Source organism: Rutidosis leptorrhynchoides, chromosome 8 (assembly GCF_046630445.1).
Source record: "Rutidosis leptorrhynchoides isolate AG116_Rl617_1_P2 chromosome 8, CSIRO_AGI_Rlap_v1, whole genome shotgun sequence".
NCBI lineage: Eukaryota > Viridiplantae > Streptophyta > Magnoliopsida > Asterales > Asteraceae > Rutidosis > Rutidosis leptorrhynchoides.
This window is the reverse complement of record NC_092340.1, coordinates 24,608,875-24,622,987: the sequence shown is the minus strand read 5'-3', so window position 1 is coordinate 24,622,987 and position 14,113 is coordinate 24,608,875. Positions and strand designations below refer to the sequence as shown.

The 14,113-nt window shown below is 30.0% G+C and overlaps 1 protein-coding gene across 1 annotated transcript in view; it reads right to left on the bottom strand.

The window, feature by feature from the left end:
* LOC139862470 (protein yippee-like) overlaps nucleotides 1-14,113 on the bottom strand; it is a 119,977-nt gene that overhangs the window by 88,780 nt on the left and 17,084 nt on the right. The gene's annotated exons all lie outside the window — the stretch shown is intronic.

Genomic DNA, 14,113 nt, shown 5'->3' with positions numbered 1-14,113 from the left:
TCATGTCGTGAAAAATCGCCATCATGCACCTTTGAAAAGTTGCAGGGGTGTTGCAAAGTCCAAATGGCATGCGTTTGTAAACAAAAGTACCATAAGGGCACGTGAATGTGGTTTTTTCTTGGTCCTCGTGTGCTACTGGAATTTGAAAGTATCCAGAGAAACCGTCAAGAAAACAATAGTAACTATTTCCAGCTAATCTTTCCAACATTTGATCAATGAAAGGTAAGGGAAAGTGATCTTTTCTGGTGGTGTCATTTAATTTTCTATAATCAATACAGACACGCCATCCTGTTACAGTCCTAGTAGGAATAAGCTCATCTTTTTCATTTGTGATGACAGTCATGCCACCCTTCTTAGGTACACATTGAACTGGGCTTACCCATGGACTATCAGATATTGGATAAATTAAATCTGCATCTAGTAGTTTAATAATTTCTTTCTTAACAACATATTGCATATTAGGATTTAGTCTTCGTTGGCGTTGCACATATGTTTTATGACATTCTTCCATAAGGATTTTATATGTGCAATACGAAGGACTTATGCCTTTAATGTCATGAATTTTCCATGCAATAGCTGGTTTGTGAGCTTTTAGCACATAAATGAGTTGAGATTTTTCATTTTTCGTAAGAGAAGACGATATTATTACAGGTAATTTAGATTCACCATGTAAATAAGCGTATTCCAAATGGGTTGGAAGTGGCTTTAACTCTAATATCGGTGGTTCTTCTATCGATGATTTGTATCAATATATGTCTTCCTCTTTTAGCATTTGAAGTTCTTCTGTTATTGGTTCGTAATCATTAGCCATGAGTGTGGCTAATATTTCAGCTTCATCAATTGGTTCAGTTCCTTCTCTTAAAGAACATTCTCCTGTTCCATGTAATTCTAGAAATTCTTGTAATAATTCTGCTTGTGAATCTATAGTTTGAATGTAATAACATGTATCATCTGCAGATTGTGGTTGTTGCATGGCTCAATCAACAGAAAAGGTAACACTCTCATCCTCTATACTTAGGGTCAGTTTCTTACCAAACACGTCTATTATTGCTTTAGCCGTGTTTAAGAATGGTCTTCCTAATATGAGAGGAACTCGAGAATCTTCTTCCATGTCCAGAATAACAAAATCTACTGAAAATACTAAAGTGCCAACTTTAACTAGCATGTTCCCCATTATCCCTCTAGGATATTTTACTGATCGATCGGCTAGTTGTATGCTTATTCGTGTTGGTTTCAATTCTCCGAGGTCTAATTTAGTGTATAGTGAATAGGCATTAAATTTATACTAGCACCTAAGTCTGCCAATGCTTCTATTGAACTAAGACTTCCCAGATAACATGGAATTGTGAAACTTCCTGGATCTGAGAGTTTTTCTAGTAGTTTATTCTACGGCACTGCAGAACAATTAGCATTCATTGTAACAGCCGAGAGTTCTTTCATTTTCTTTCTATTTGTGATTAGATCTTTCAGGAATTTAGCATATCTTAGCATTCCTGAAATCACATCAATGAAAGGAAGATTGACATTTATTTGTTTAAACATATCCAAAAATTTGGATTGCTCAGCTTCAATTCTTTCTTTTCTCATTTTACTCGGGTAAGGAAGTGGTGGTTGGTATGGTTTAACATAAGGTTTAGCCTTAACTGTGTTATCTTCATTAACCTTTTCAACTACCGGTTCTTTTTCCTTTTCTTGCTCAGGCTGTGGTGCTTGTGTAGTAGGAATAGAGTCATCAGAAATTACAGGTATTTCAGGTGGTTTAAGTGTAATACCACTTCTCGTGGTAATGGCTTTAGCTGTTTCATTTCGGGGGTTAACATATGTATCGCTGGGTAGACTCCCCAGTTTTCTTTCACCTATCAACCTTGCTAGGTTACTTACTTCTTGTTCCAGATTTTGGATTGAAAAAATGCGTTTGAGATTCAACTAGCTTCGACATCATATCTTCTAAATTTGGCTTTTTATCATCGGTTTATGGTGGTTTAATTGGAAAAATAGGTCTTTGCTGGTTATAAGTATTGTTAGATACTTGTTGATTGCTAGGACCTTGTTGGTTGTTGTATGAAATATTTCGATTATAATTCTGATTTTGATTGTAGTTTGGTCTTGGCAGTTGATAATTATTTTGATAATTATTTCCAGGCCTTTGGTTCATATATGAAACATTCTCTCTTTGTTCCATTGTTTGTTCAATACTGAGACAATCTTTTGTCAAATGTGGTCCTCCACACTGCTCATAACTAATTTATATTGCGTGAATATCTTTAGTCATCTTTTCCATTCGTCTCTCGAAAGCATCTAACTTTGCGGAAATGGAATCAAAGTCATGGCTAGAATCAGCTCTAGCTGCTTTAGATGATCTAACGATGCCTTTTTCTTAATGGTACTCATGTGAGTGGGAGGATGTGTTATCAATGATTTTGTAAGCTTCAGTTGCGGTTTTCTTCATAATGGAACCACCAGCTGCTATGTCGATGTCTTTTCGTGTAGTAATGTCGCATCCTTGGTAAAATATTTGTACTATTTGATAAGTATCTAAACCATGTTGAGGACATCCTCTCAACAACTTTCCGAATCTTGTCCACTCCTCATATAGAGTTTCATTTGGCTTCTGTGTGAGTGTAACAATTTCTCCTTGAAGTCTCACGGCTTTAGATACCGGAAAGAATCTTTTAAGAAATTTCTCAACTAAAAAATCCCATGTATCAATCGCCCCTTCAGGTAATGATTCTAACCAATCTTTGGCTTCTCCCTTTAAAGTCCAGGGAATAACATGAGATAGATCTGTTCATCCTCAACTTCTCAGATCTTGAATAGAGTACATATCCTATTAAAGGAACGAAGATGTTCGTTTGGATCTTCTTTTGGTGTACCACTAAATTGGTATTGATTTGTTACCATGTGTAGGATTTGTCCTTTGATTTCATAATCTGGTGCATTAATGTCTGGTTGAGTAATTGCATGACCTTGGCCAGTGCGTGTAGCCCTCATTCGGTCTTCCATACTTAGAGGTTCCTGATTTTCCATGATTGAATTTGTTGAGTCTGAATCACTAGAGGATTCTGATTTAATCGTTTCTTCCTCGACAATCTCTGTATGAGTAATTTGTGGTTCAAGAGTAATAATTAGTGGTTCAGGATCTCTGAATTGTCCTTGAATATCCTCCGGGTTCTCAATTGTAAGGTCGGGTTCAAAAAATGGATTATCAGAAATTTGAATTGGAGTACTTGGTCGACTAGATGATGATTCTAAAGAAAAATTAACGGCGATTATATTGGCTAGATGTCTTGATCGAGTTACAGGAGGTGAACGTATGAAAGGTGGTGAACGTTTTGCTCGGTGCATTCACTGAATATCCTATTAGTTATAAAAAAAATAAAAAATTATATAAGTTATCAAATTAATAGACTTTTCTGATTTTGCCCACGTTTCGAATAGCCAATAGATGCAGCAGGTAGCCAGGACCCTTTAAATCGGAAGCCCACAACTTGCCACTAACAAATCCAACTATTACTACGAACCAAAAAATTTTGGATGTCTATCAATTTAACCACTTAAAATAATTTTTCGTCGAAATTTTGAAGATAAAATCTATGTCCTAAAAACTAGAGCGTCGAGAAATAAGAAAGAAAAAGAGTGCGTCGAAAAACGTCGAAAAATCAAAGGTCGAAAAATAATAATAAGAAAGTAAAGCGTCGAAACTTAAAAGTCTAAAAATTAAATTTAAAAAGTTGCGCCTAATGGTATTATAGCTTAAAAGGAATTCTAAACGAAAAACGGCAATTACTTAATTAGGCACTAAAATCTATTTAAAACTAAAGCGATAAGTGACGTTGTAAAATTCTAAGGCGCCTAAATCTTAATCTAAAGAAAAAACACTTAAGGGATTTTACGGAAAAGCTTAAAAGTCTAGAAATATAAAAGAACTACGACAAAAACTAATCTTAAAACTAATTACGAACGATAATTTAAATTACGTACTAAATAATAAAAAGATACAAAAATGATAAAATTACTTATTTTTATAAAAATATTATTTTTATATTTTTTTTATAAAAGTATTAATTTATATATTGATAAAACTAATTAAAACTTAAAAATACAAATTATAAACTAATATTAATAACTACTTAAAAACTTAAACCCTAATTAGGTTATTAATTAATAATAATAATTAATAACACAAACCCTAATCCGTACCAGCTAATGATCAGGACCTGTCAGATCATACCATGCGGTCGCATGGGTTTAGTTCTTTCATCTCATGCGATCGCATGAGAGGCAGATTCAGCTGAGATGCAGGCCAAAATCGATGCAGATTCAGAATTTTTTTTTTTTTTACTTTTTACTTTGATTTTTTTATTTTCTTATTTTATAGAAAATATAATATAACTAAAACTTATATAAAAAAAACTTATTAGTTTTTGCAACTAAAAAAAAACTTTTTAATTTAAACTCTTAAAAATATAGATAAATATTTTTCCTTTTTTAAGTTTTTTTTTATTTTTGTTTTTAATATTTAAAACTTATGTAAATATATTTTTACAAAAATAGATTAAAACTAATTTTTTTATAGCGTTCTATGGCGTCCCCGGCAGCGGCGCCAAAAATACTTGATGTGTGCGAGGTGTAGTACGAAATAGATTATATTTTACTACGAAATACTATTAAATACGATACAATTTACACAAGTTATTTATTTATTTATAGAATGGATATACCTAAACCTTGCTACAACACTTATAGGCAGTGTATCTAATCGTAAAGTAGTGTAGTTTTTAGTAAGTCCGGTTCGTTCCACCGGGAGCTAGCTGAGTTTAACGCTATATATGTTTTAAACTATATTTGTATCAATATATATATAAGTAATATTATTATTATTATAAAGGGGGGTTTTTACCGTTTAGTGACCGGTTTGTCGATTTTACGTCTTAAATCACAATTAAAACCTAATGTAAAATATTAAATATAAATATAACTTAATTTAAAGCGTAAAGTAAATGACAATAAATAAAAATGCGATAAATAAAAGTGCAGTAATTTAAAGTACGAAAAATGAAATGACGATAAATAAAATGACGGTAAATAAAAGTACGATGAGATATAAATTTAAGGAATTATGCTTATTTAAACTTCCGTAATCATTATGTTTGACGTGTTGATTTTAAATTATTACCATGGGTTAATTGTCCTTTGTCCTGGATTATTCGATATGTCCATCTGGTTTTGTCCATAATAGTCCATCGGTCATAATTATAAAGTGCGAGAGTCTTCGCCAATTTAACCTTATACCCGAAGACAAATATTCCAACTAATTGGGGATTCGAACTTTAACAAGGTCTTAATACTTTGTTTAATGAATACACCAGGTTATCGACTGCATGTAATCCAAAGTTTTAATACTTTGTTAACAATTACACCAATTACCCTTGAATGTAATCCACCCCTGTTTTAATGAGTCCAGTGACTATTAATCCATCCCCGTGTCCGGTCAAATGAACAATTATTAGTATTTAAAGATATCTCGCCCACCGTACCCAGTCAAGCGTATGTGGTTATATATAAACACGTCAAATTATAAATCTTTATATTAAATCAACGAGATATCATTTAATTAATATAAAGCCCATTAATAGCCCATAGTTCAATTTCCACAAGTGTCGGTCTTTTGTCCAAACCCCAATTATGGTCCAAAGCCCAATAACTCAATCTTAATATTTAGTCCAACATCACGATTACTTCGGCTTAAATAAGCTTAATAATAATTTAGCTACGAGACATTAATTTAAAAAGGTTGAACATAACTTACAATGAGTATTAATCGCGTAGTGTTACACGGACAGAATTTCGACTTACAAACTTAAAACATTCGCCACTATAACCTTATTATTATTAACTTAATATTAAAATTATAATTATAATTAAAATATAAATATATATTGAGAGAGTAAGAGATAAGATTGAATATGGTGTACATAATTCGTCGAATTTCGCTGCTATTTATAGAACTGCCAGCTACAGTAAGCCATGCGATCGCATGGGTTTAAGGCATCCAGGCCATGCGATCGCATGGCCGCCTTCTCCTGCTCACAAATCATTTAAAACGTGGGCTGCTCGATTTTATTTAATATATAATATAATATATATAATTTTATATAATTATATATATATATATATATATATATATATATATATATATATATATATATATTAATATTATATTATATTCTTTGTGCATAGTTGACTCGTAATTTTAGGCCCGTTGCTTCGCGCCTTGATAGTTGGTTCATGTCCCGGTTCCGGATTTTCGAACGTCCTTTCGTACGATTTAATATCTTGTACTTTGCGTTTTGTGGCTTGTACTCTTGTAATTTGTAGACGTTTCTCATCATTAATTTGAACCACTTGGATTGTACTTTGTACTTTTTAGCTTTTTGGTCGTTTGCGTCTTCAAATCGTCGAATCTGTATTTTGTCTTCACCTTTTATTTTTTAAATGAATATCACTTGTAAATAGAACAATTGCAACTAAAAGCTTGTCTTTCTTGAAGGATAATGCTATGAAATATATGTTCATGTTTAGCATTATCAACCAACAATCACCACCTTCATTGGTTATTCCATCATATCCATTCACCACACATGTAACATCTAACGTGACTTTCTTGGACATGTTCATCACCATCTCGACTCTTCCCGGACTCCGGACCTCTTCACCAGTCATGCCCACAGTTATCTCGGTTTGAACTGTTCAACACCATCTCGACTCGCCCGGACACCTGACTTCTTCCTCGGCCACGTCCACAGTCATCTCGGGTTGAACTTCCATAGCCACAATGTACACTACCGTGTGTTTCCCCTTGACTTCATGTCACACCCCCAAATAGGGTCAGGGGTATTTGTGACCATTCATATCATAACACAGTTGTATAAACTAGAACGACTTTAAATGAGACGTTTTGAATAAAACATTTATTAATAAAACAGCGGAAGCATTAAAAGTTTTACATCAAATTCAAACTGAAATAATAATAATAGTCTTAATGCAAAGTAAATGTAATAAAATGAAGACTCCATGTAGCAGCATTCAATTCATCAAGTAGCACTCATGGCAATCATCTTAATCGTCACCTGAGACAAAACATGCTTAAAGTGTCAACCAAAAAGGTTTAGTGAAATTCATAGGTTTATATAATATGCATTAGACCACAAGATTTAGTTTAAAGTTGATTGATACCAAACATATCAATTTAAAAGTGTTGCTGAAGTTTGTAATATCGCGACTAAACAAAAGTTACCTCGTGACACCTTGTTATTCAGTGTCGTTGAATCATTATTATGTAACCAAAGACCAACGGTCAAATGGTTAGAGACGTTACTCTCAATAGGCCTATTCACAATAATTAAGTTTGCCTTTTATACGCAGCAATTGACGATATTACGGTGAGGATTTGCATGAATCAAAGCATGCCAGCATAATAACATTTGAGTACTTGCGTCTAAACGTAAAATAGTTATAAAGCAAGCATGTGTCTCACCCCAAAAGTTATAAACAGTTTAATAAATAGTAAAAGTGGGGCTATGAAAATCACCTTAAATAGCAGTTGAAGTATTCCACGCAAGAAAGGAAAGTAAAGCAAGTAAGTGACCGGGATATCAACCTAGAGGTATAACGTTCGATCAGTAAATGTCTAATAGACCAAGTGTATGTTTATTAATATAATGAATTATATTAATAGTGTAGTCCAAAATATGAAGGTTTCAACTTATGGAAAGTTTATAAGTTCAGGTTATATTCATTAGTAAGACGTTGTACTACTTTACTCAAACTTCGTTGCTATCAAATAATTCAGGAATGACCAGATGTAACCGGGGGCCCAGGACTCTTGACCAGAATCTAAGTCATGGCATTCGAGATCCACAAGCTTACCCATAAATGGCAACCTAGACATCATTCACTTACGACTGTAAGTAGCGATGAAGTTTGTATATAGTGCATATTATCTTTAGAGTATAACCTTCACGTTATGTGCGTATAGAAATACGACACATTGATATAATTTACTTATACAGTAAATATATATTATATTAAGTTTGAATATATTTAATATTATTAATGTATTATCATTATTAATTTATTTTAAAATTAATCTTATAACAAAGTATTATAAGTTTAATTATGTAGATAGGTTAAATATATAATAATTATGTCTTACATATTTATTACAGATCTTAAATTTATATACTATTATTTGATTAATATAAATCTTATATTTATTATATATATCAAAATTTATATATATAAATTATCTAAATTCAAATTTATATATCAATAAATCATCTAATAATTCTAATTAATATTTTATTGACTTAAAATCAGTAGATAATTTGTACAAAATTTTATAAAATAATCTATACAATATTACTATTTGTTTATGTATTAATTATTATTTTCAATAATTTTTTAATACTTCAAATACAAAAAAATAGGTAAACGAGTTTAAAATTAAATTTTATATTTTTCTCAGTATCTACTAATCTTAATAAACATACAAAAATTTTATAAAATATTTTTATCACGTTTTAGTATTTATTTCTAATATTGTTCTTAGTTTACAATAAATCAAAATTAATTATGTAATAAATACCAAATCGACTTAAGTAAATTAGTTTATAATTTTCTCAGGCTTCTATATGTTTAATAAACTGAAAAAAATTATTTATGTATTTTTATTACTGATAAACATATTTATTACGAATTTTGTATATCCTTTAATATATAATCAAAATTAATTATAAATAATAATCCAAAAATTCTAAAAAATCATTTTTATAACTTTATTAAGAGTTCCTAACTATTTTCTATTCATTCTTACAGTTTCAAATAGTTTACACCAATTAATTCTATTTTTATATACATATATATAATAGTTACCGATAAAAATTTAGAGAATAAATATATAAAATAGTAAATAAATTACAATTTCAATTCTACAATTACTTTTATGTTATATATGACCTGCGAAAATTATCTTTACACATTTTAAGTATCTACAATATTTTCTATTGATTTATTTTGTTATATATATATATATATATATATATATATATATATATATATATATATATATATATATATATATATATATATAATCCGTATATGATATATATATATATTCTTAAATTCGTTTTTAAATAAAAAAATATTAAATCCGTACATATAATTCATGAAATTAATTTTTATATCTAACATAATAGTTAATACTAATTATCAAGTGTTTACTTGATTTTGTTATAATTGTTTCATATTTTCTATAATTAATATCGGCTAGTACAATAAAATAAATAAAAATGTATAAAAAAAAAAAAAACGTAGAGAACTTACAATATTTCTCCAGAGGATTTTGAAGGTTCTCTAATTTTTTTGTGGCGAAATTTGTGAAGATTGAGTGTAGTATTTATAGTTGGAAAAATAGATAAAGAAATAATAAAAAAATAAAAAAGAATTCCTAGTTAATTTGAAAATAGGTTTTAAAAAAAATATACATGTCTAGTCATTTTTGACATGTTACTAATTAAAATTAGGAAAAGTAATTTTTATCTTTTTATTTATTTATTAAAAGTAGATCTAAAAGTTAAAATAAGAAAAAGTAGTTTGTATCTTTGTATTTATTTATTAAAAGTAGATCTTAAAAGTTAAAATAAGAAAAAGTAGTTTGTATTTTTATTAAAAGTAAATCTTAAAAGTTAAAATAAGAAAAAGTAGTTTGTATCTTTGTATTTATTTATTAAAAGTAGATCTTAAAAGTTAAAATAAGAAAAAGTAGTTTGTATTTTTATTAAAAGTAAATATTAAAAGTTAAAATAAGAAAAAGTAGTTTGTATCTTTATTAAAAGTAGATCTTAAAAGTTAAAATAAGAAAAAGTAGTTTGTATTTTTATTAAAAGTAAATCTTAAAAGTTAAAATAAGAAAAAGTAGTTGGTATCTTTATTAAAAATAGATCTTAAAAGTTAAAATAAGAAAAAGTAGTTTGTATCTTTGTATTTATTTATTAAAAGTAGATCTAGTTTTGATTTTCTTTTTTTTTTAAATTCTAAAAATCGTTTAATACATTTCTAAGAACATTTAACATTTTATTTCTATTTTTGTTTAATTATTAAATACGAATTTTATATAAAAATTATTATTATATTCGGTTTTTATAATTAAAATTAAAATTTATGATTATTACTTTATAGTTTTTATTAGTTTTAAAAATGTTATAATATTATTTATTATTTAGTTAATTATATATTCTATTAAATAAATAACAAAAGTAATATAAATATTATATATATTCATTGATGTAATTATGTTATATTATATAACATAACCTTATTTATAATATTTATAATTATATTATTTATTTTAAGCGTACGTTTATTCGGTCAACGTTAAATTTATTCGTATATAACAACTCTAGGTATTTTTGTAAAATTGGAAATCGAAAAGTGAGGGTTGTTATAGTACCTCCCCGTTATTAAAAACTTCGTCCCGAAGTTTTAGGTAGACTTCTCGGATGCATCAGTGGTTGAGAAGAGATGGGGATATTTTAGTTTCATCTGGTCTTCACGTTCCAAGGTATACTTGGGGCCACGTCGTGAATTCCAACGGATTTTAACAATAGGTATGGTGCTTTGTTTTAAGCGTTTAGCAGATCGGTCCATGACCTCTATGGGTTCCTCTATGAAGTGCATTTTATCATTAATGCGGAGGTTATCTAAAGGATTAATAAGAGTGTCATTTGACTAGGTTATCTTCAAAAGGGATGATGGTGCTATACGAGCATTTTAGTAAACTTAACACATGAAATGTGTTATGAATAGTATTGAGCTTATTTAAAACTTTGAGTGTTTATGAAACAATATTAGGGTAGACAAAACAGAGAGTAGTTCAAGAAAATTATAGTCATGAAGTTTGATAGAGATCATCATTGTTTACAACAAGAATATTGTAATGATGAATATAAGTTGAAAAAAATAAAGTTTTATCACTACTGAATAATATGGATAAAACGATTTGATTATAGGAAGCGTATAAACGAAGCTATTGTAAAAGAGTGAATGAGAAAATTAAATGTTCGCCTTAACTTTTGACATAGTCACGATTGATTTATGAAATTCAAGGGATTAAAGGAAATCTTCGTAATCCATAAGATTTGATTCTCCGGTAATTAAGGAATTTTGAGATTTCTTTGGTTAAATGCGGTGAATTGCCTCTTTTGCTGTGTCTAAAATTTTGCTATAAATTAGCTTCTTCCATTTCATTATCTTCACCACTTCTATACTTTCTTCCTAAATTCGTACTTCCAAAAGATTTGTTAATATGCTCAATCCCGTATTGATACTTGTTATTATATTGACCATATATGCAGTCATCCTTCTTTTTCATTTACCACCAGAGGAATCTGTTTACTTCTACTATGCCCTTGGGGTTATAATGTTTTTAATTCTCCTGTGTCTTTACGTTGCAATACGTATTGATATGCACGGTTTGTAATTTCGGTATCGTTATTGGGTTTTATATTTTCCCTTATATGTCGGAGCTCTTTGCCTTTTTATTTTCTTCTCGACTCTAAGTAAAGCGAGTAATGGTCCATAATTTTTAGGTATGAAGTTTCGAATTATCATAATATATAAAGTAGAAAGGAAAGGTAATAGCACGATTTGATTTGTCAAATTCCCAGAATATCCAGAAAAGACCGAATCATCAAGAAAAATATTTTCTTGATATGCTTAGAGGTTAAATAGAATGTAAGAGTCGTGTAACATGGCAAATGATGATTATAAAGTCTATGAATCATCATCTTCCATTAAAATTTAGCATGACTTTCTGTAATATAATCGCGTTGGCCTGACGTCATTACATTATACTAACTCATGCTTCAATTCCCAACACTTCTTCAAAACATTTATAATTTAAACTTGGATTTTACAGAATATAGAAACTAAAACAATTTTCCTTTATAAAGATATCGCAAAGAGATACTTAATTGCGGACAAGAATCGTTATGAAGATATAATGGGAAATATAGAGGATATTTATAATGATATTTTGGAATTTCTAAGTTCGAAAGTTGATGAAGAAAAATTTTCCGCAAGCTTTTAACATGATTTCGGAGCAAGATATTCTCTAAAGATTTCATCGGATCCAGAATTACCTGGATTCTTTGAATATAAGGTTTGGTCCTTGTATTTGTCCTTGGTCTCCTCCATGGTTAGCTCAATCCGTTTTTTAGTTCCAAATTTTCTTTTGAGCTTTTCCAATGTACCATTCTTTATTATTAAACTTTTGGCCATTAAGACCTTCTACAATTTTGCTGTTTCCTCTGCATTTAATGCAGCCATATTTGAATCATCGGTTATCAATTTGAGATGGTTTCAAGAAATTTCGTTTTTAGATGATTAAATGCTGATTGTGATCGTCAACGGATCTAATGGTTGATGAATAGGCGTTGTCGATTTCAAAAGTAATGAATGATAATTTTGGTGGGTTGATGTGATAATTCATCATAGAATATGAATGAATATAATTCATGAATGTAGTGATCTTTAGGAAGATAACATCTGCTAAAGCTTTTCTTGGATTCTGATATGTCAGAATATGTAATTGAATTTGTATGCAAAAGGTGAACGGATACATATGTGGATGTAAGTAGTATAGTTACTGATTATTGAATCAGAATTGGAGAATGTACAATGTAACATATTAAAGTGAGATATAAATATTTCTCGGGTTTTACCTACCCGTTAAAATATTTTCACAATTAACAGTTTGTACAAAAGAATTACAATCTTTATGAAGATATACGTTCATATATATATTTTTCAGATGTAATCATGGGTTTAATGAGTTAATATAAGATTAAACTCGTTTGATTTACGGTTGAAACGAGAATAAATAATCTCCAAAACCATAGAGATTTCATATTTGTCGCGGAATATTTCACTAATGAAGTTATGAATCAATACTTCATCGTTCATTATTGTTGATATACTTTGGTATATGAAGTTGGTGCTCGTGGAATTCTTGTGAAATTCGCAAGACACGAATGATGTTTTCTAAAAAGTTTCGAGTACATTGAAAATGAAAGTATACAATCAAACATGTATTTGAATAATACACTTAGTTTATTATGAAATGGAGTTTATTGTGCTGAATCAGTGATTAATGATTGTTAAGTCATTAACGAAGGAGGTACATCATAGCATATTAGCGATATGAATTAACCAAGTAGTACATACTAGTTAAGATTCACACGTAATAGCTTAGTATGAAAAGGTTTATTATTGTTTCAAACTATATATATATAAAGTATACATATATAATTCTTCAGGAAGAATGAGTCAATACATCTTAACTCATTATTACTAATATTCCTTGGTATCTATGGGGCGTATGATGTTGATATCCGAGATACTGAGTGTGATGTTGAGGCGTGAGATGCGGATGTTATTGTTGGTGAAGCTGATGTTGTTGGTGGTGATGCTGATGGTACTGGTGGTGCTGGTTATGCCGCTGGTGCTGCTGATGCTTGTAGAATTCGCACCATATTCTCCAGAGCCACCACTCGAGCGCGAAGCTCATTGGCTTCTTCTACTATTCCGGGATGATTGGCAGTTCGGACAAGGGGATGAATAAGATCTAGAATTTTAGATATTATATATTCGTGACTGGATATCCTGGAAATGAGAGTGAAAATAGTGTTTCGAACGGGTTTGCCGGTAAGTGCTTCAGGTTCTTCACCAAGAGGTGAATTCGGTTGGTGGAAGGGATCACCTTATTCTTGTCTCCATTGATTAAGTTTACTACGAACTCATCCCCAATTCATCCAAAATAGATGATGGCTGATTGGTTGGTTCATTCCGATTACGCTGCCATTGGAGCTTGAGGAATCAGATGAGAAATCCATATTATGTGATCGGATAAGGGTTTCGATATGAGATTAGTGTTGAATGTTGGATGATATATCTGTCTCCTTGAATACGTGTATATAGCAAAAAGATTTCTGTAATTTACGGAGGGAATTTAGGAAAAGTGTTTGACAAAGTCTATTGGGATAGATACGATAAG